The sequence below is a fragment of the Excalfactoria chinensis genome, chromosome 4, assembly GCF_039878825.1.
Source record: "Excalfactoria chinensis isolate bCotChi1 chromosome 4, bCotChi1.hap2, whole genome shotgun sequence".
Classification (NCBI taxonomy): Eukaryota; Metazoa; Chordata; class Aves; order Galliformes; family Phasianidae; genus Excalfactoria; species Excalfactoria chinensis.
This window is the reverse complement of record NC_092828.1, coordinates 3010682-3030528: the sequence shown is the minus strand read 5'-3', so window position 1 is coordinate 3030528 and position 19847 is coordinate 3010682.

The window sequence follows — 19847 nt, the reverse complement described above, 5'->3', positions numbered from 1 at the left end:
ACTGAATATTTCTTATGAGATGCTCAGTCTCATTTCAGCATCCCTTGGGAGCTGCCAGCATCACGACAACACTATCAACCATCCTGAGAGCACATTTCAAAATGACTTCTTGGAAATATTCTTCAGCGCATCAGACATCAGGGTTCACCTTCGTATTGTCTTAAAATCAGCAAAGAAATTTGCATTTGCTGTCAATGATTTCATATTCATTTCCCAAAGATGTGACTCCCATGTCAGATGGCAGGCTGCACTGATATTGTGCAGCCCTGTATTTTCCATTAGCAAGTTGAGCAATATGAAGGCAAGTGCTTTAGGAAAGTTTACATTTACCAGTACTCTTTTCAACCAAAATAATAATCTCCTTCAAGAATGAAATCAGATTTGTTTGACAAGACCCATTTTCCAGAGGCAGATTTGACTGGGCTTTAATTATATTCACAGACTTAACACAGAGAATCTCATAGAAGCTTTTCCATTCTTCTTCTTTGGATTGATAGATGTCAAGTCTTCAGCTTCTTCCATGTCTTGTACAATAGTATCTCACACACAGTCTTTCTGCCTTTTGGAATTTCAGTTGAACAAAATGTTCTATTAGCATTCACGATACTACATGAAAAATCCCCTTTATCAACTCTGGATTCTGAACACCATATGAACTAGCTGAACTTGAAAAGAGGTAGTTTTGGTACATTTGGCTATTTATTTCTTGATTTACTAAAATGGGTTGATGGTTGTCTAGGTGATCTTATTGATTTTTTTCAACCTTAACGTTTCTACGTTAACGATCCTATAAAATACAGATTTGTCATCACCAAAAATGTGCAATAATCATCATAGAATTCTTAGAGTTGGAAAGGACCTTTAAATGTCATCTAGTCCAACTCCCCAGCAATGGAAAGGGGCATGCACAGGTAGATAAGCTGCTCAGAGCCTGGTTCAGCCTGGCCTTGAAAATCTCCAGGGATGGAGCACCCACCTCATCTCTGGGCAACCTGTTCCAGTGCTTCACCAAGCTCACTGTAAAAGACTTTTTCTTTATATTCAACCTAAATCTTACCTCTTTTAGCTTGAAGCCCTTTCACCTTGTTCTATCACCTCAGACTCCACTGAACTGTCCAACCCCTTCATTCTTGTAGCTCCTTTTATCCTCACCAACAACGAAAACATCAGGCTTTTATTAACATGTATGAGCATATCATCTACAAGATGGAAAACAATCTCTTGTTGATTTCCAAGATGACAGCATGTAAGGAGCAATTCTTGATATTCTGTGGTATTATTCATAATGTTTGCCTCTCTCTCTAGCAGAGAATTAATTTTTTAAAAGAAAATCTGTTTCTGACATCGTTGTTTCTGTTCCAACCTTGTTTGACTTATAATTTTCTTTAGCATTAGGCAATGGCCCTTCTGAAGCACTAAGTGAAACTATTACTGCTGAGGACTGTCTTCTATTTTTCCTGCCTATAATCAGGTCATGACCACTGGTGCCTTAACAACCATCATCCTTAGTCCACTGATTAATTCATTTCCATTCATCATACTCAGATTCCAAATGGAGTTGTCTTGCATTACATGTGCTACTTTATCATTGAAAATTAATGCCAGCCTGGGGGAAGCAGCCTGGAGGATATTAAGCTAACAGCAAAGGTGAGGGCACTAAGGAGGAACTCAATATACACAGTTAAAGCAGCATTTCAAAGAGAAAAAAAGAAATGGTGGTAAAATAAAGGGAGAGTTTTGAAGCTGTTTGGGAAGATGCTGAGGATAGAGGAAAAGCAATTCAGTGGCAATATAGCAAAAAGAATTCAGATTGCCTTTTCACACGGCCTTCATATCACTTTGGGAAGGCACGAAAAAATACATTGACAAGTGAGGAACAGGTAACAAAGATGGTCCCAAAGCATTTGGGAAGCCCTTTTGTTTGAGCAAGGTTTTGTAAGGAGAATTTGCATATTTTTCATCTGTCTCTATGAATTTCCAAGAAGCAAATGAATTCATTTTAAGACAAAATCCATCTGTTTCTCCAACACTGTTAAGAAACAGTTTATTTTGCCTAAAATTACCTTGTCTGACACCTTGTCATGTTTGGTTACCACAGCAACAGTAGGAACAACTATATCACATGATATATGTGTCATCTGAATTTACCAACCTTACTTTTTACTTCTGCATATGTGTATACAGAGATACATGTACACAGTTCACAGTTTTGAACCAGGTTCTTACCCGGCTGACCATCTTTAGTAACACTGCCCAACACTAACCTGTTTCTAATCTGAAGTATACTTCTTGATCGTGAGTCTGGCAGCAGTTTCCCTGCAAGACATGTAAGGCTCTTCCCTGCTGCATCTCTCCTTCCACCCCCAGAGCACTTTGAGCAAGGGCACATGGCTGAAAAGCATTTGTGCATCACCAAAGCTGTGCAAGGAGAACATGTTGAAAACAAGGACAGAATTTTTTGCTAACATTTTCCTTCTATCTCCACTGGAAAGTTTAAAAAATGAGTCCAGCTTTTATGGGGGTCCTAGTACTATCCATTCAGAATCAGATCCCACAAGTTTAAATCATTGTTAAGCATTATTATAGCAATTAATTATTAAGCTTTGGATCTTAACCTGCCTTAAAAAGATCAGCAAGACACTTTTTAATGTTCTGCTCCCACTATAATTCCAATGTTTGCCAGAAAACAAGGGAAGTAGTCACCTTCATACAAAGGTGAACCTGGACAGTTTTAATCATAGAATCATAGAATGGCTTGGGTTGGAAAGGACCCCAAGGATCATCAAGTTCCAACACCCCAGCCACAGGCAGGGTCATCAACCTCCATATCTAATACTAGACCAGGCTGCCCAGGGCCCCATCCAACCTGGCCTTGAACACCTCCAGGGATGGAGCATCCATAAGTTCTCTGTTTGTGCTTATAAGGAACTTATAAACTTTTATTTCAAAGCATACAAAGTGGCAGGGGGGAAGGGGGAAAGAAAGAAAGAAAGAAAGAAAGAAAGGAAGAAAGAAAAAAAAAAAAAAACAACAAAAAAAGGTTTGATACGTTTTTTTAAAGTCTTGTAAAAGTAAGGTTAAAAAATTCATTTAATATAAAAGTGAAGAAAGGATATATCTGCCTTTGGTCTTTCAAAGTTGTCAGTGGCTTGGATGGCCCTAGAAAGCTTCAACCTGCAGGAAAGGCCCTGAAGCTAGAAGGAAAAATCAATACGAAGAAATTATGCTGACAGTATCTGAATCACTAATTATTAGAAGGATTTCTTCCACACTCAAGAAAAGTGCAAAGTAAAGGAAGAGATGGAGTTGGGCAGCCTGCCCATAACGGGACAGCAGAAAATGTGATGAGAACCAGAAATTCTCTTTAGATCCCACATGCCATTCATCAGAGGTTGGAAATTCATTCAGTTAAGTCCCAAGCAAAATGTCCATGAATTCAATTCCTCATGCATAATTCAGCGAGTGGTGTTAAATAAATGTTTTTATTGCACACCGCAGTCTGATGAAAGTTGCTCTGGGTCACATGTATTTTTGTGACTTGAACCAATTTTATGAGCAAATATAATCTTAATGAGTGCTACTGAAATGAAAAAAAACAGTGCCCTATTTGCTACTAAACTATTGGGAATCCCCCACCAAACAAACATGTGATCCTCTTCTTCAGCCCTTTGTGCTCTACTATTGAGGACCAAGAGGAAAATCGACATTAAATACCAAATGGAACCTCATTCTTTGGTTGAATATAAGGAAAAGTTTTTTATGATAAGGGTAGTGAAGCACAAGAGCAGAGAGGTAGTGGATTCCTCATCCCTGAAGATATTCAAGGTCAGACTGGATGGAGCTCAGAGCACCTGTTTGAGTTCTATGTGTTGGTATTCATTGCAAGGGAGTTGGACCAGGTGGCCTTTAAATATCCCTTCCAAATCAAAAGATTTTATTCTGTGGAAAGGTAGAACAAGTGAGGAGCCAAATAAATCATGCATTTCTAGTGAACAAACACAAGAGGGTGCAATAAGTATGTCCAGAAACTTCCTCTCTGTCATGGAAAAATCTCAGGCTCGGAATCTTTATCTCTAATATACATCTATTGACTTGTATCTGTTATTTACGGCATGACTGCGTCAGCAGCATCACTGAATTATTCATCAGCATTCCGAGTAGAAGATGAGGCACCACGAAGTACATACCAAGTAGTGTTGTTCTGTAAAGAAATGCTAATGTTCTGAGTGGGGACTGAGAAACATGCTAATATAGAACAAAAAATATCACATAGGGGTTATTGTAGAATGGGTACATCATGTATAGAAACTCACTGCCTATATTCTGGCAAGAAGCATCACAGAATAGTTAGCAAGGATCTTTCCCAGGATTCTCACATCATAAAATGACAACACAAATGCTCTCTGTCATGGAAGCTGACAAAAAGGATGTTTTTTACAAGGAAATGGTCAACATGTTGCTGAGAGGTATAGTGTAGTTGGCATGGTGGGGATGGATGGTTCCAACCTGAATGATTCTTAGATTCTTTTTACCCCATGATATTTAGTCATTCATCTACTGAAATTAGGCTGGTCCAGCACCAGGAGTTCAAAGGTCCCAGGTCACCCAGATAGCTGCTGTTAGCCTTCCATCTTCCACTCATCCATCCTCTGTTTAGAAAGCAGAAATAACTTGTTTGTTATTGCCTCCTGCCTCAGCCATGTTCCAGATGTGCTGAAAGCCTTCCAGTCAGATTGTGAAACGTTGTCTGATTTCTCTTGAAGTCCTACTGGTCGCAGGACCTGTGTTGTAATGCAGATGGTGGTTCATTTACAAACTGTATCAAACTTTTTTTTTATGGTGGAAAAGCTTGACATTTAAGTCTGTAGCCAGGGCTGATTTCCTAAAAGCACTCATTATTTATTACAGTTTGACTAAATAATGAACCTCAGCTGGCACCAGGGAACAAAATCCCACCAATGGCTGAACTCACCTGTTCTGTGAAGCCAGAGTTCTAGTCTGTTAGTCTTTTCTGCATATAAAACAAGATGAATGCTTAAAAGTGCAATTGTAATTTTCTACTTGATAACTTTCTCCAGCTGGGTGCCCATATCACTAGTTTTCTATTCTTGACTTAAGCAGTACAAGAACTACAAATTGATTTTATAAGGATTTAATTAAATTTGTGCTATGACCTGCAATGAGGTGTAATTCATTCAAATAAAAACTCTGATTGCAGCAAAGCCTAGCACGGTCATTAGGGCTTATCCTTTGAACCCCATTTCAATCTGTAGGGACTAGTAACAGTCATTCTAGTCTATCCAATATCATCCCGGGCAAGTGTAAAATACTTCTGTAGCTACTCTGTGTCCACTTGAGCCTGAGCATGTGAGATTAAATAACAGTTTAAACAACAAATCTGGGAACCCACATCTTCTCCATTGGCCTCAGGCTGAGATTTCCCAAGGGATGTATCAGAGTGGCAAGAGGTTGCCATTTTCCATCAGCATTGCCATTTTCCAAAGCTGCATCTGATTTGCATGTGTAAAACCCAATGAGAAATCAATGTGCTATTGGCACAGATGTGAATCCTCTGGAACTGAGATTTTGATTTTACAATGCAAACCATTGACTCCTGGCTGTATGCAACAGTGGTAATTTTAATTACTACCACCATAGCATTAAGAAAGTACTTTAAATGCTAAAATTGAGTGCTATTTTTTATTGAACTACATATTATGACTGCACACAGACATCATAGGCATTTGGTACATTCACTTTTAAATCAAAGGAGCAGTACATCCAAATTCACATTCTTAATTCACTGCTTACAATGTGTTCATGCCCCTTCCAACCTCTACAGTTCTGTGATTTGTGATCATTTGATTGAGTTCGTAAAGGTATGATTTGTTGATATCCAGATTTTCTTTCATAAAACAAACAAACAAACAAGCAACAAAAACAAAACAAAACTAGTACCGGCTTTTATCTGCTTCAAAATGGACTTCACTGCAAGTTTTCAGACACTTCACTTTGAAAGCATTAACCGAGCTCTAGAAAACCCAGTCCCAGGAATAACTAATTCACATCAAATTTACTCCAAATTATTCACTTGTTGTCAAAGTACCGAATAAAGAGAAAAAAAATTGTGCACATCAAATTTAAAAATCAAGTCTTGCTCAAGAAGTGAATAAAAACCCTTCAAAACTTACCTGCAAATATTTCTGATAAAATATGACCATGATATCACTTCATGTATAGAAGGATCCAGACATTAAAATTATACTGGGACAAAACCTCTGATTATGGTGTGGAGGCATTTATCGTCTATCTTCAGCTTGTCCCTAAACCTTGATTGACATTTAATTCCTTTGCATGTTAGTTTCTCTTGGTATAAAATGAAAATAACAATGTTACTGACTTATCCAAAAATTCATGTCAATAATTTTAAAGGATTTAGAGATCTCCAAACAGAAATGCAAAGTATTGTCATTGTGTAACTGTCAAACAGTATTCTGCACTTTTCCACCTACTTTGTGTTCAAATATTTGTTTACTTTAGCAGAATTGCTCATGTTAATGCTGTTTTTCATATTAGCTGCATAGTTTGGGTGATAGACTGACATTAAAAGCCATTGATTCTCATTTATTCATTAAACAAGGACTGAACAGTATGGTCAAAACATTTTAAAATATATTCATATTCTTCGTTCTTTGAGCTATGTTGGCCAGTTGGAAAAATTACAGCCTCTGGCTTCCATGGCAACTCCTCCAGCACTATACTATCTCATGTCTAGTCCATTCTAGCTCCAACATGATCTGAATTCCAGATTTTACTGCCTTCCTTTCCTTACCTACAGCCCCAATACGCCTCCACAAAAGTCCTCAGAGGAACCCCTTTTCTGTGCCTGACATCTGTGCTGAAGACCTTCTGCTGCAAGTGGGATTTCTGCTGCAGCTTTCTGGAGTTCACTAAATTCAACTCAACTCTACTCACAAAATTATTGTGGTGAGGTTCTGGCACAGGCTGCCCAGAGACGCTGTGGATGGTCCATCCCTGGAGATGTTCAAGACTAGGCTGGATGGAGGCCTGAGCAACCTGGGCAAGTGCCAGATATGGAGGTTGGTGGCCCTGCCTGTGGCAGGGGGTTGAAACTTGATGATGCTTGGAGTCCCTTTCAACCCAAGCTATTCTGTGATTCTGTGTTTAGAGATTGGGGAAATAAATGCAATACCTGCCCCATTTAATATCTTCTTAGCCCAGTTGCATGCCAATCCTGCTTTTAGGATTGGCATGAATGAGGGTTGTTTGTGAGTGAGAGTGTGAGAGGATAAGAGATTAGAAAAGGGATGTAGAAAGGCAAAAGTAAGGAAGTAGGATACAGCTCCCTTCCTATCTCAGAGTCTGAAAAAAAAGATATGGAAATAACTAGTTTTCTTATGTTAACTTGAGCTGCAGAAATAAATATTACACCACACTCAGTGTGAAAAGCTCTTTGAGAGTAATCAGCTTAAGCAGGCTGCCCCACTGGCATGGCCATGCTCTCCGTAGTTTCTCATCTCTGTACTGATTTAATGCAGATATACCCTGGTGTATTCTACTGCAATAGCTTCATTTCAATCCAATGATCCCAAACGCAACACCATGACCTAATTGCAAGGCATTTTTTTTTCCTCCACATATGGTGTTTGTAACATCATGGTAGGTTGTTAGAGAGAAGATATATATATATATTTGAGAATGCAGTGTGTGAAGAAGACATTTGATAGAATTGAGCTAACACTGAGAATTCAGATCGATATGAAGTCATAGAGGGAAAAATTGGCAGGAGAGAAAAAATGTGCCTCTTCTCTTTGGTAGGTCAAGCAGCTAAAGCACTGTTTTTTTTCTCAGCAGAATATGACCTAAGAGTGGAATGAGGGAAGAGAGTTCAAGGGCTCAGACCTCACTTGAGGTGGCACCTATTTTCCAACCAGGTATACGAGCACAAGAGTGAGTAATGACATTGTTACAATCAATAAATTAAGAGATAAATAAATATCAGCAATGGAAACACACCTGGTAATAAATGCTGCTACTGCAAAGTGTCACTCATCCATCCAAACAACGTCTCCCTCAAGAAGTTAATTGTGCATTTGCATTAATCTATGCTTAACTAAACATAAAATATCTTGCTGCTGAATCCAAATACTAGAAGTGGAGCAGGGGATTCCTGGACTTAGGCATCAGCAAAGAGGAAGTGAAGTTGCTTGGATGAGCAGAATAATCTTTTGATGGACACGTTCAGCATACAATAGGCTTCTGCGCATTGTTAACCACCAACCTCAGAGATACAAGCTCTACAGGGCTGCAGCTTCAGGCATTACAATTAAGATAAACTGATGCAACTTCTTGCATGTTCTGCCTTCTTTAATGTTTAAACACTAAGGAGAGCAGATGAACTGCTAAGAAATGACTGGCTCTTTCAAGCCTTTCTAATGCCATTAGGACCCAGAAGTTTACAGAGAAAATAACTTGCAACTGGGAAAAAAATAGATAATTCAGTCCACGAGGAGATGGATCATACATAGAAGGCCACCATGGGATGGCAAAAACAAAACACTGTTGCATTTTTAGATATTTTCTATGACGATTGACTTCATCATTTTTCACCATCTTTGCAACATAAAAGGAAGGAATAAACCTTACCATTCATTTTCTTTTTCCTAAAAACAACAGCTGTAGTATAATTTCGAAATAATGATCCATTCCTCCCCAAGGAATTTTTTAATTTTCATTTCCTATTGAAAAATATGGGGAGAACAGACTACTCAAACCGGATGACTTCATTTCTAGAAAGCCCCTTAAAATGTCACTAGCCATAAAACAAGTGGAAACCACTTTCCTATGAAAGAAAAAAATAAATAAATAAATTTAAAAAAATAGAAATTGAAAGAATTGAAAAATCATCCATTCAGTTTGTGGAAATATCATGGGAGGATGGAAACGTAATTTATGGACAGCAGCTATCCTCAAAACAGAAGACAATTCTTTTCATTGGGATTCAATTAACACAGAAACTTAGTACCACATCTTATGAGTTTATTTCTAGTTACGGAGTTTTTTCATCAGTTATCTTTTTTTCTTTTTTACCAGTTTTCTACATTTAAATTCACCCTTAAGACTGAAGATATACAGATTCACCTGGATCCCAATTTGCATTCCAGAATTAGGGCAAAGCAAATTTTCATCCCCTACAGATCAGCCCTCAAACAAATCTCCCATCCTCATTTCTCCAGTTGAATTATGACATAATACACAACAGTCTTAAAGACAAGAACAGCATTCTGAAATTTCAGAAGTCTGTTTTGAGAAGCTTCCTCTGTGATTTCTTAGCAACAGAATTCTTCCAGGAGTCTATACTGAGTTCTACACCAGCATCACATGTAATCAATTTACTTTAATTGTCTCTGATGCTAGGGACTAACGGCTGGCTGTTTTGATCCAAATGGCGATGATTAAGGTACTGAAGTCAATTAATTTATTTTATTTTTTTTCCCATTGATTTCAAAAGACTTTGGATCAGGACTTGATGACTCCTAAATGAAATGAAATATACCGAGGCCTACTTTGCGCAAAGATATTGGGGAAGTGGGAGGGAAAGAGTGAAAAATAGCAAGGAGAAATACAACTTATTTCTTCATAGGATTAAAAGATGACCTTCAGAAATATTCTAAGAGTTTTTTGTCACAGTCCTTTAATGTGCATGAAAATGTTACAAACAAAAAATATCATTGCTTTATCTTACTGAGATCTCTGCTGAATTCTTGTCACATTTGATAAATTCTATTGCAAAAATGTTCTCAATTAACAAGCCTAATAATATTTGGAAATAATTAAGACCCATATGACTTCTTCCATTTTATTTTATTTTTTATTTATTTTATTTTACTTTTTTTAAAGTAAGTCTGGGTTTCTTCTTATGTCTTTTTCAGTACTCATATTTCTGCTTTAATACTATCAGTATGTAAATGCTCTTCAGGGTAAGAAAAAAGTATATGAAAGAGACAGCACTAATCATCCAAGAGCCACCTCAAGTCCTCGTCAATGCCACCTCTTTTCTGGTCTAAGTTCATGATTTCCTGAGTTTTGTTTTTCATGTGTAAAAAAAATGCTACTTTCTGTTTGGGAAAATCTGAGGGGAAAAAAAATATTGTTGAGAATGCTGCATGTGGTTTTCTGGCACTATTCATGCTAGATATAAGGGCAAAGTTGCAAATCATAGGGGAATCCTAAAAATTGTGGTGGATAACTTCTGTCTGTAGGTGATCTACTGCTCACGTATACCTGCCATGTACCCTGAGCCCCATCAATGACAGCAACCAAACTGGTTTTTGAAGGTCTTGGAGTAGCCAGAGCTGACAGATAGTTTGCTATCAGCACAGTGTTGCTTCCTTTGCTCACAGATAGAAGAAGCATCTCTGCAAAATAATAACTTATAACTTAACCTTGATGTCTTAAGAGCATAGACCTCCCCTGAGTTGAATAGGCTTTGAGGTGACGTTATTTCTCTTCACACAGCAAGAGTACTGTTGTAAATTATCTGTTTCAGCAGTGGAGGACACCAGGTTGACAAACCAGTCTTTAATCTCCACACTGTGTTTGCAACTGTTACAGGAAATAGTTTTCTCTTATCATTTTCAGCAGAAATGACAGGCTGGTCTTTTTCCACATCATTAATATCATTCTAGCCCATGGCTTTATGTGCGGCTCAAAAATGAGACTTCTGTTAGTGTGAAATTGGAGGATGTACGTTTTCTCACTTTGTATCCAACAGAAGCAAGGCTGGGTTCTATCCAAGCCAATTCATAATGTCTCATTTTCTTTCTCACAGTGTGCGCTGGTTACAAAGGTCTGTTTGCAGCTGCAACTATCACAGCTTTCCACCCATGCTTCAGCATGTCCTGCAGGACTACATCTAATATTTACAAGAATATTTCACTGTGAAAATGATACACGCTTTCAACACAGACCACCCATCCCTATCCTATTTTTACTCCTCTATAAGGGTTGTGAGTAGTTGTGTAACAGTTTTTAGTATTACAGTTGGGACTACAGTGTGAATCAGCAATTTCTTATGCTTGCTAGCTTTGTTAAAATTGAATTCAGTTCTAACAGAATGGTATACATTCTTCATTCTAAGAATCAGATATCTAGTTTTCATTTTACACTGTTTGAAAATTGCCCAGAGGTAAGCACTAGGGCATTCTTAATTGGTAAAACAACACAGTTTGAATAATACTTAAATAGGAAGATTTATTGTCCCAGTATTTCACTGTCAGAAGGAAGAAATGGAGAAATCAAGAAACTGCTGAATAATGAATATCTTTCATACTGTAAGATTGTTGCTGCTGCACCCAGTGTTCAGAACTATGGTCTACAGAATGGCTTGCAATAGGGCATGTTGGGTACATACAGTTCCTACAGTAGAAGGGGGAAAAATGACCAGAATAGGCAAGAAAACAACCAACTTGGCTAATTCAGAAAAGTTTATAATATTTATTTACTTATTTATTTAAAATATATTAAATTTATATATTAAAATATAAAATATAAAATATAGAATCATAGGATCATAGAATATTGGAAAAGACCACTAAGATCAACAAGACCAACCACTGACCCATCCTCACCATGCCCACTAAACCATGTTCCTCAGTGCCACATCTCCATGGTTCTGAAACACCTCCAAGGATGGTGACTCCACCACTTCCCTGGGCAAAATGTGCCAATGCCTGACCATTCCTCACAAGAAGAAAATTTTCCTGGTATCCAACCAGAATATGTCTCAGATCCCTCAGGCAATTGAGTCAGTATCTCAGGGATGTAACTCCGTCCATTTGGGAACATTCTCCATGAGACCTGAGATCTAAGTGCTCATGAATGTACTTGTGTAAAGACCTAAGAAAGTTTTTAGTAACTAATTGTCAATTCAAACGTAGAAGTCGTAAGGCAATGACAGTAGGTGTCCCTTCTCATATAGGTTCACAAAAGGTTGATTCTTGGAGCCAGTGTAAATATTTGAGGAGCTGCCTGTAAGATGAATGATTTGGGGATGAAGTGCCAGAAGGATATGGAGGGAGCTAAGCCCCAGTTGGGATAAACATGATATAAGATTATTTTCTGTTTCTTCCATCTTTCTTTGGTTTGTTTCTGTCTTTATTTTTTTCATCTTCACAACTTCATGAGTTTTTCCAAGTTTAGTGTAAGTCACTACAGAACATTTATTTCAGATGTCTTATTTCATGTGGCTGGTTGAGCTTGCCAAGAATTTCTGGTGAGCAGATTTGTCTCTGTGTGTACTTGTGGAAAAAAGGAGGGAGAGTTTTGCATTGGGATTAGTGCAAGTGAGACTAAGCCAGGCATCTGACCTGCAAAAAAAAAAAAATAATAAAATAAATAAAAATAAAAAAAAATCTTGAGGATTTGATCTTCTGAATGTAAAACAGTACAGCAAAGAAAATGTAGAAAGTTTCCTTGGTAAATGGCTTAAGGTTTGAGACTAAAAGAGAGACTGGAATTTCTTTTTTCCTGTGCTTTAAGGCTGGGCAAAATTCTAATTTATGTAATTTATAAGAGTAAGAAGTTGATGCTTAATAAATTATCCTAAAGCTGCTCTAAAAAGTTGCTCTGAAGTGCATAAACTTCTATAGCACCACTGCAGTTAGAATTTCTGAAAACTTTACAATATTCCTCTAAATGTTGAGTTTAATTCCCACTTTCCTAAAGAATGAATTGAAGACTAAAGATGCAGGGTGATTTACACTAGAAGAACTTGCATTTTAGTATCTGCTCGGGGAATAAAGTTCCATCAAGGTGACGGTCCATGCAAGAAGTAATCATCAATCCTCTGGGAAAGAACAAGAAGGAAAAAAAAAGAACTACATTTTTTTGTCCTAATGCTTAAAGGTGCCTGTTGTGCAATGTAAATATTTATATCAGTATGTTCCTCTTTCCATCAGAATAGCTCTTACTTAGCAGACAGAAGAAAATATGATTAATGTTTATAATCACATTCAGTGAAGTAGGCCTTTACCATCTGTGAAGTCAGTGTAAGAAAAGATGCATTTTCTCATGTCATTTACTTTTAATTTCTTTTCTGTTTTTAAAAATACGTGGTCTAATTAAAGAATGGATTGTGAAGAGGAAGAGCAGGAGGTGAAGAAATCTAAATGCAGTATTTGAAGCCACCTTATTGTAATTTGGGATTACAGGAAGAAGAGATACATTTGCATGATGATGTCTTTCTATTTATTCAGTTAGAGAAGTGCTTACTGAATGCTTTAGGCAGAGAATAATGATTACAAGCATGCTCAGAATCTCAGCCACTCAAAACAACAGACTAAAATGTACTTTCCCTTTTAAATCCAATAGATTCAAAAGGTGTTGTTTCAGTCGTACTTTTCTTGGAGCATATGCTAAAGCTATCCCAAGAAGAAGCAAAATCTGTCTTGCAATCTTTCAAATGTTACTTTTGGAAAAGGAAATACTTTAATAAGTACATTTAATAAAATGAATGTAGATGAAGTAAAAAAATGTAATGAAGTAAAAAAAAAAAAAGCATGATGCTAGAACAAACACTTTGGTCTTCACAATTAGATAAAGAAAAATAAGACAGGAAAGAAGATAAGAGTGGCTGATGTACAGTATAAGAGACAGGAAGCCAGAGCCACAAAAAATGTGGTCTTGGCAACAGTAAGTGAAAAAACAAGGACAGTTCTCATCTGCTTCAATGAAAAGTGAAAGCTGTCATCAGAAAAGGCCAAGAGATTGTGATGTTTAATGTCTATTTTACTTCAGCCTTCAATAAAATGATTAGTCTTAGCCTCCTATTCTAATAAAAATTGTACTAATCAGAAAAGCCAGCAGGGCTAATGCAAGAGGTAGCTACAAGTAGAAAACAGAAAGAAGATCGTCAGTATTAGAAAGTACTTTAATTTCCCATCTGACCTCACATTGTTTAGTTGCAGTCCTATAGAGAACTGTTTGAAATTACTTCCAAATTGTTATTTTTTTGTTCTGAAGATACCCACACTCATCCTGCCAAATCCTTTCAAGATGCAATAAAAGTCCTTATGGGACATAGATAAATAGATAAACAAAAGAAGTTGATATTATATCTTTAATAAAGCATTATGCGCTGTCCTATTTAAATCTTCATGGGTAAGATGTGAAAGCATTCACTGAGTGTACTGAGAGTGTAACTGAGCTACAGAGGGTACAAAAATGTTGAAATGCTTCTAATTATCAAAAGTTGACTGCCAGTTCACAGAGTGACATGACACTGGGTCTGTTTACATTTGGTGCTGTTGTATCTTCTCATTACTCTTGATTAATATAAAAGTATGATTTTAGGTTTGTAGACAACCTAAACTTTTCTAGCAAAGAGCAGCTATCAGCATAAAGAAGAGGATAAATAGAATTCTATTTATTCTTGATAAACAGGGGAAACATGGTGCTATTAATTACAAAATAGTTGACAAGTGTGAAAAAGAAGTCGCATTAAAAGAAAAAGGTCATATTCCTGGAAAAAGGTAAACTTCATACTAGGTTGTATAGATGTGAATGTCATCTGTAGGTCACTGGGATTGTTCTCTCCCTTTATAAAGCCCAATGTGGCATCCTCTGTCCTTGATTTGAATACCTCATTTTGATAAAGCTGTGCCTCTTTGCTCTGCATTCAGGTGGAAGCAAGGAAAAAAAGAGGAGCTTTGAAAATACCCAAAGAAAATATTAAAGAATAGTAGTAACATAATGTAGAGAAACGAATAATAGGAGGGACCATACCAGTTCTCAGACAGAGTGGGAAACTGCAAAGATGCTATACTGTTTTTAGTCCATAAATACAAGAACTAGTGAGGATCCATGAGAGTATGTTGAGATCTATTCCTATATTTTCTATTTCTGTTTCCTAGAATTGGGCACAGTCTTGGCTTCTGATGGCCTAAAGATGTATCTTTTTTCTTTTTTTTCTCCTGTTTCTATGCCTTTATATGTGGAAAATCTGTCAGTATACAACAGAAGAGTAACACTATACTATGCCATCGCTATATTTTGGAACAGGCTGCTCAGGGAGGTGGTAGAGTCATCATCCCTGGAGGTGTTCAAGAAACACAGAGATGTAGCACTGAGGGTCATGAGTTAGTGAGCAACACTGGTAGTAGATGGATGGTTGGACTGGATGATCTTCTTCTTTTCCAACCTTAATGATTCTATGATTCTGTGACATGATTCTGTACTTTTCTTTTAGGATTCCATACCTCTTTGCCAAAAGTGAAGAAAATAACTTGATGGTCATAAACACCAGTCTGTTGCTTTGGAAATTTTTTCATTTGACTGCTTCTGAAGTTGCTGTGGATTTCTCTAGGGCTTGCAGTAAATCCATTCATGATAACCATTTGACACTGGGATGTACCATTAAAGGAGCACGAGACTCAGGGCAGTTACACAACCAGCAGCTTTCATTCTGCAGACATCACACAGCATAAATAATGTCTGTTTCACGCTAAGAAATATGTAAGCCAGATTGCAGATGCTTGACTTGTAATTTTGAATGCTTTCTCCCATGAGCCAAGGCATTTAGAAATCTGTCACTTTCATGCTAGTATGATATTTCTACCAGGCTTCTCAGGATATCTGACATCACGTTTTGTGACTTATCTTGCAGATAGCATCTTCTTTTCAATTGCTCACCCAAATGCTCCCTGTCTGTTATTCACAATACAATTTAATATTGCAATCTGCTTCTATGCTCTGCTGTTAAGATGCAATTTGTTCTTTGTGTTTCATCTGAAAAGGGTTGGTGATGTTCATTTCTAAGGCTCAAATTAGAGAACAAGCTCAGAAGTGATGTTTATAAGTAGACTAGCAATTTGCTAAACATAAAAGAATTAAAAGCAGACACTCTTTAATAATCAGTACCAAAAGAAATTCGAAAACACATATGGGCTGGAATGATTGACAGTTCTTGCATTTATAGCTAGTGTTCCCAAGATGATAAGCAAGGGAAAGCAAGAGAAATTATATATATATATATATGTATGTATGTATGTATGTGTGTATGTATGATAACTGTGTAGAAACTTGTAATTGTGTGGAAAACAGATAGGAGGCATCAGCATGAGTTTTCACTCCTTTTATCACCCAAAAGAGTTGAAACTGAACTTAGCTTTGCACCAGCTTTTAAATTTGAAGTGCTTCCCATGAATTCATGTATGATGACATTTTGGGAAATTTTACTTGTTTTTTTAATACATCCCCTTTGTACCAGTCTAGCATCTGCTTTCTTCTCACTTGGAGCAGTTGAGGAAGCTGAGACATTCAACTCAAATTTGTTGAACCTATGAGATAACTGAAAATCTATGGGCAGTGCTGAGTTTAAGTCTTCTTTGTAGATCCTGGAGAAAACAATTCTCTTTGTAGATAATTCCCTTGGAAAAGATCAGGAGTTTGTATAATCCAGAAACAAAGAATGGTTCAAGCTGGAAGGGACTCATACACACCCCTGAAATGAAAAGGGACACCCGCAGCTCTATCAGGTGCTCAGAGCCCCAACCGCCTTGGGTATCTCCAGATCATCAACCACCTCTTGGAGCAATGTGTGCCACTGCTTCACTTGCAGCAGTGAAGACAAGCCCATAGCTCTCCTTAAACAAAGAAATAATAGTAAGGTGCTTTCTGCAACTTATTTCCCTAGATTCCTTCAACCAACCTGAGTTATCACTTCTGAATACACTGACGTTATAATAGGCCTTGGGATCACAGGCACAGATCCAATATATGGAGAAACTTACTCTAAGAATGGCAAATGTTGTGAGCATCAAAGCATGGTGAGAAAATCTTGTTGAAGGGCCTTTCTCATAGCTCAGTTCATAGAGATATCCAAAACCTGAGTGAAATCTGAGTAACCTGCTGTAATTAATGCTGCTTTAAACAATGGGCTTAGAGAGGACGACCTTCAAGGGTCCCTGCTAATTTCAATGCTCCTGCTATTGTGTGGTTCTTTGTCCGGTGTAACTTTTGAATATTCAATTAACAAAATCTATCCGGGCACTAGAAGTCAAAAATTAAGGGAGGGAGAAGCACTAATACAGAAATGGACCAAGCAATCTGGGAAATAGGGGAACCCTTTCATCCCTGGCTTAAGGAATTTTGACAAACCAATCAGAACAGAAAATATTATGTTCAGTTCACAATGCCATCTGCTGGTTCATGCAACATGGTCCCAAGAAGTGCCTGTGAATGGAATATTACAACAGCAGAAACTTGAATGCAGTTCACAGTTCCTGTAGCAAGCAGGGACGAACCACATGCTACACCATGGCATGAATAAGAATGGAGTAAGAGAACTGGGGAGCTGACTTTTAACATGGAGATACAAGCAATGAAGTCACAAGACTTAAATCAACTACTCCGTTTTGCGTGTTCTATACACATCATACAATTATTTTGGGAATAGCTTATTATTTTGTCTGGTCTACTGTAAATGTTAATGCTTGTAAATGCTAATCAATATTCTTGGTCTGGTTTCCCACCTCAGCTAAATGGATTGCATTAGAGCTTGTTTGAAAATTTGAGTCCAGAATCACAAATGGGATCCAGTTGTATCTCTCTTGTCTCAGATTGAGGGCAGCTGTGTTACAGTGAAAGGATGGAAACTAACAGTCATGGGGCCAGATTCTCAGTTCAGCCAAATTCCTTTGTTATGCAAACGAGCATCCTTGGAAATTGTCACAGTCCTCAATTCAAAGTGTCTAGCAAAAGCAAAAAAAACATTATTTTACAGCAAACGAGGGCTTTGCAGTGACTGCAGGGTTTAGGTGAATGTGAGGTATATGTAGCTGACTGACTATTGAAATATATTACAAATATATTACAAATAAGTCATGAATGTCACCAAACTTGGATATGAACTTCTTCCTGCTGCCACAAGTTTGGCTTTGGTTTGACCATAGCAGCCACACCTAAATAACAATAAATAAATCTATCTATCTATCTATCTATCAGATAGATAGATGGATGAACAATAATAAAACTTAGTGATTAGATAAATGTCTCCCAGTTCTTTAGCATGTGGCCATTTCTGTCAGTGTTCTGTTTCAGTGGATGCTATGCTGATCCTAATGCAAACTTTATCAAGTCCTGCATTCCCTGAAATTCCCTTTACTTGGTTTTAAACTAGGTTTTAAACTTTCTTAAGAGGAAACTTTCCAGAAAATAAAATGCCTTTTTTTTCATCTTTAAGACTTCTCCAAGATTTTCAGTGAATTAATGTGATTGAACAGAAGCAGTCAATTAAACTACCAAGATTTTTGGCCCTTCTATGGATATAATATTTACAATTTCAGGTTATAAAAATGATCATACATACCACTGGTCCAAATTTTTTTTTAACATAAGAAAGCTTAATGAAAGGTGAAATAATTGTAGGAAATCCATAATGAAAATCCCATCTGAAAATTCAGACAGTTCTTGTGAGACGTTGAGTTGGAAGCTCAGCTAACTGGGGCTGATGGCTTGAAAGCAGACCTTGCTGTATGGAGGAGAGTCTGTAACTGCACTGGCCTGAGGCTGAGGCAGGGGCCTCATCTCCAAGCTCTTCCCTTCTATGTCTTCTTGCAGCCAGACTTACTTTGTTGGACTTGGCCTGAGTTGGAGACAAGACAACTATAACTGCACAAGTTTGGAGTCCTGGTTCAGTTTTTGTTACCTAAACAGCCTTTTTTGTTTGTTTGGTTGGTTTTGTTTTGTTGGTATTTTTTTTTTCCTTCCATAGAGAATGTCAGAATAATATATATATATTTTTAATGCCTGGACAGAAATTCTAAATGCTAAGAGTGTCAAGTGTTTTCTCATGTAAAAGACATGGATCCAGAAATTTAACAGGCTGCCCAGGGAGGCTATGGGCACTCTGTCCCTGGAGGTGTTCAGTAACCAGATTGGATGGGGTCTGGGGCAGCCTAGTCTAGTGCCAGATCTGGAGGTTGGTGGCCCTGCCTGTGGCAGGGAGTTGGAACTTGATGATACTTGGGATCTCTTCTAATTCAAGCCATTATATTCTATTTTATGCTATGCTTAATATTCCCCAATAGATATTTAAGTGCTGCTAAAACTCATGGAATTTAGGAGCCTAAATATCAGTGCAGATTAGGACACGGTATACGTCAATATCATCTTAAAACTGGATCACTGTATTCTGGCAAATACTTGACTTGGCAGCAGGAGACAAATTTGGCATTTTATGTTTTTTAATGTTATTTGCTGACATTTTCTGTAAAACTTTCCAAAACAAAATGTATATTTACTGTTAATTTTATTAATGGTGGAGTCCAAAAATGAGAAAGTACCAGGAGTCTCAGATATGGGGTTTTTAATTTCTTTTCTTCTACCACTGCTATTTACAGACATACACTCTGTTTTCATTTGTAATGCAGTGCTTCGCACTGCTGATATTTTGCAATTTTCTTTACATTCAAGAACAAGGAAACAAGGATAACCACTAGAGAGAGAAACCATACTGAAGACTGGGACTGAAATGGGGTCATTCTGTGGGAACATAGAGTTGTAATAAAAGCAATACAATAATTGGCGTAGCCCTGTTGATTATTTGTATCTTAAAAGTTAACATTTTGAGATAAGGGAGAACAGCACTGTTAAATATCCTCTGGCTTTCCTATAAATCAGCTCCCTTGTTAACTGTAAACACAACCTGAGCAATGACAATGATGGAAGAATTACCTCTGCTCCCCTAAGAAGCTTGGCAGCTTTCCCATTGCTAATGCTTTGCATCTCCTAACAGTCTAACCCTATTTGTTGCGATCTTCATTGTG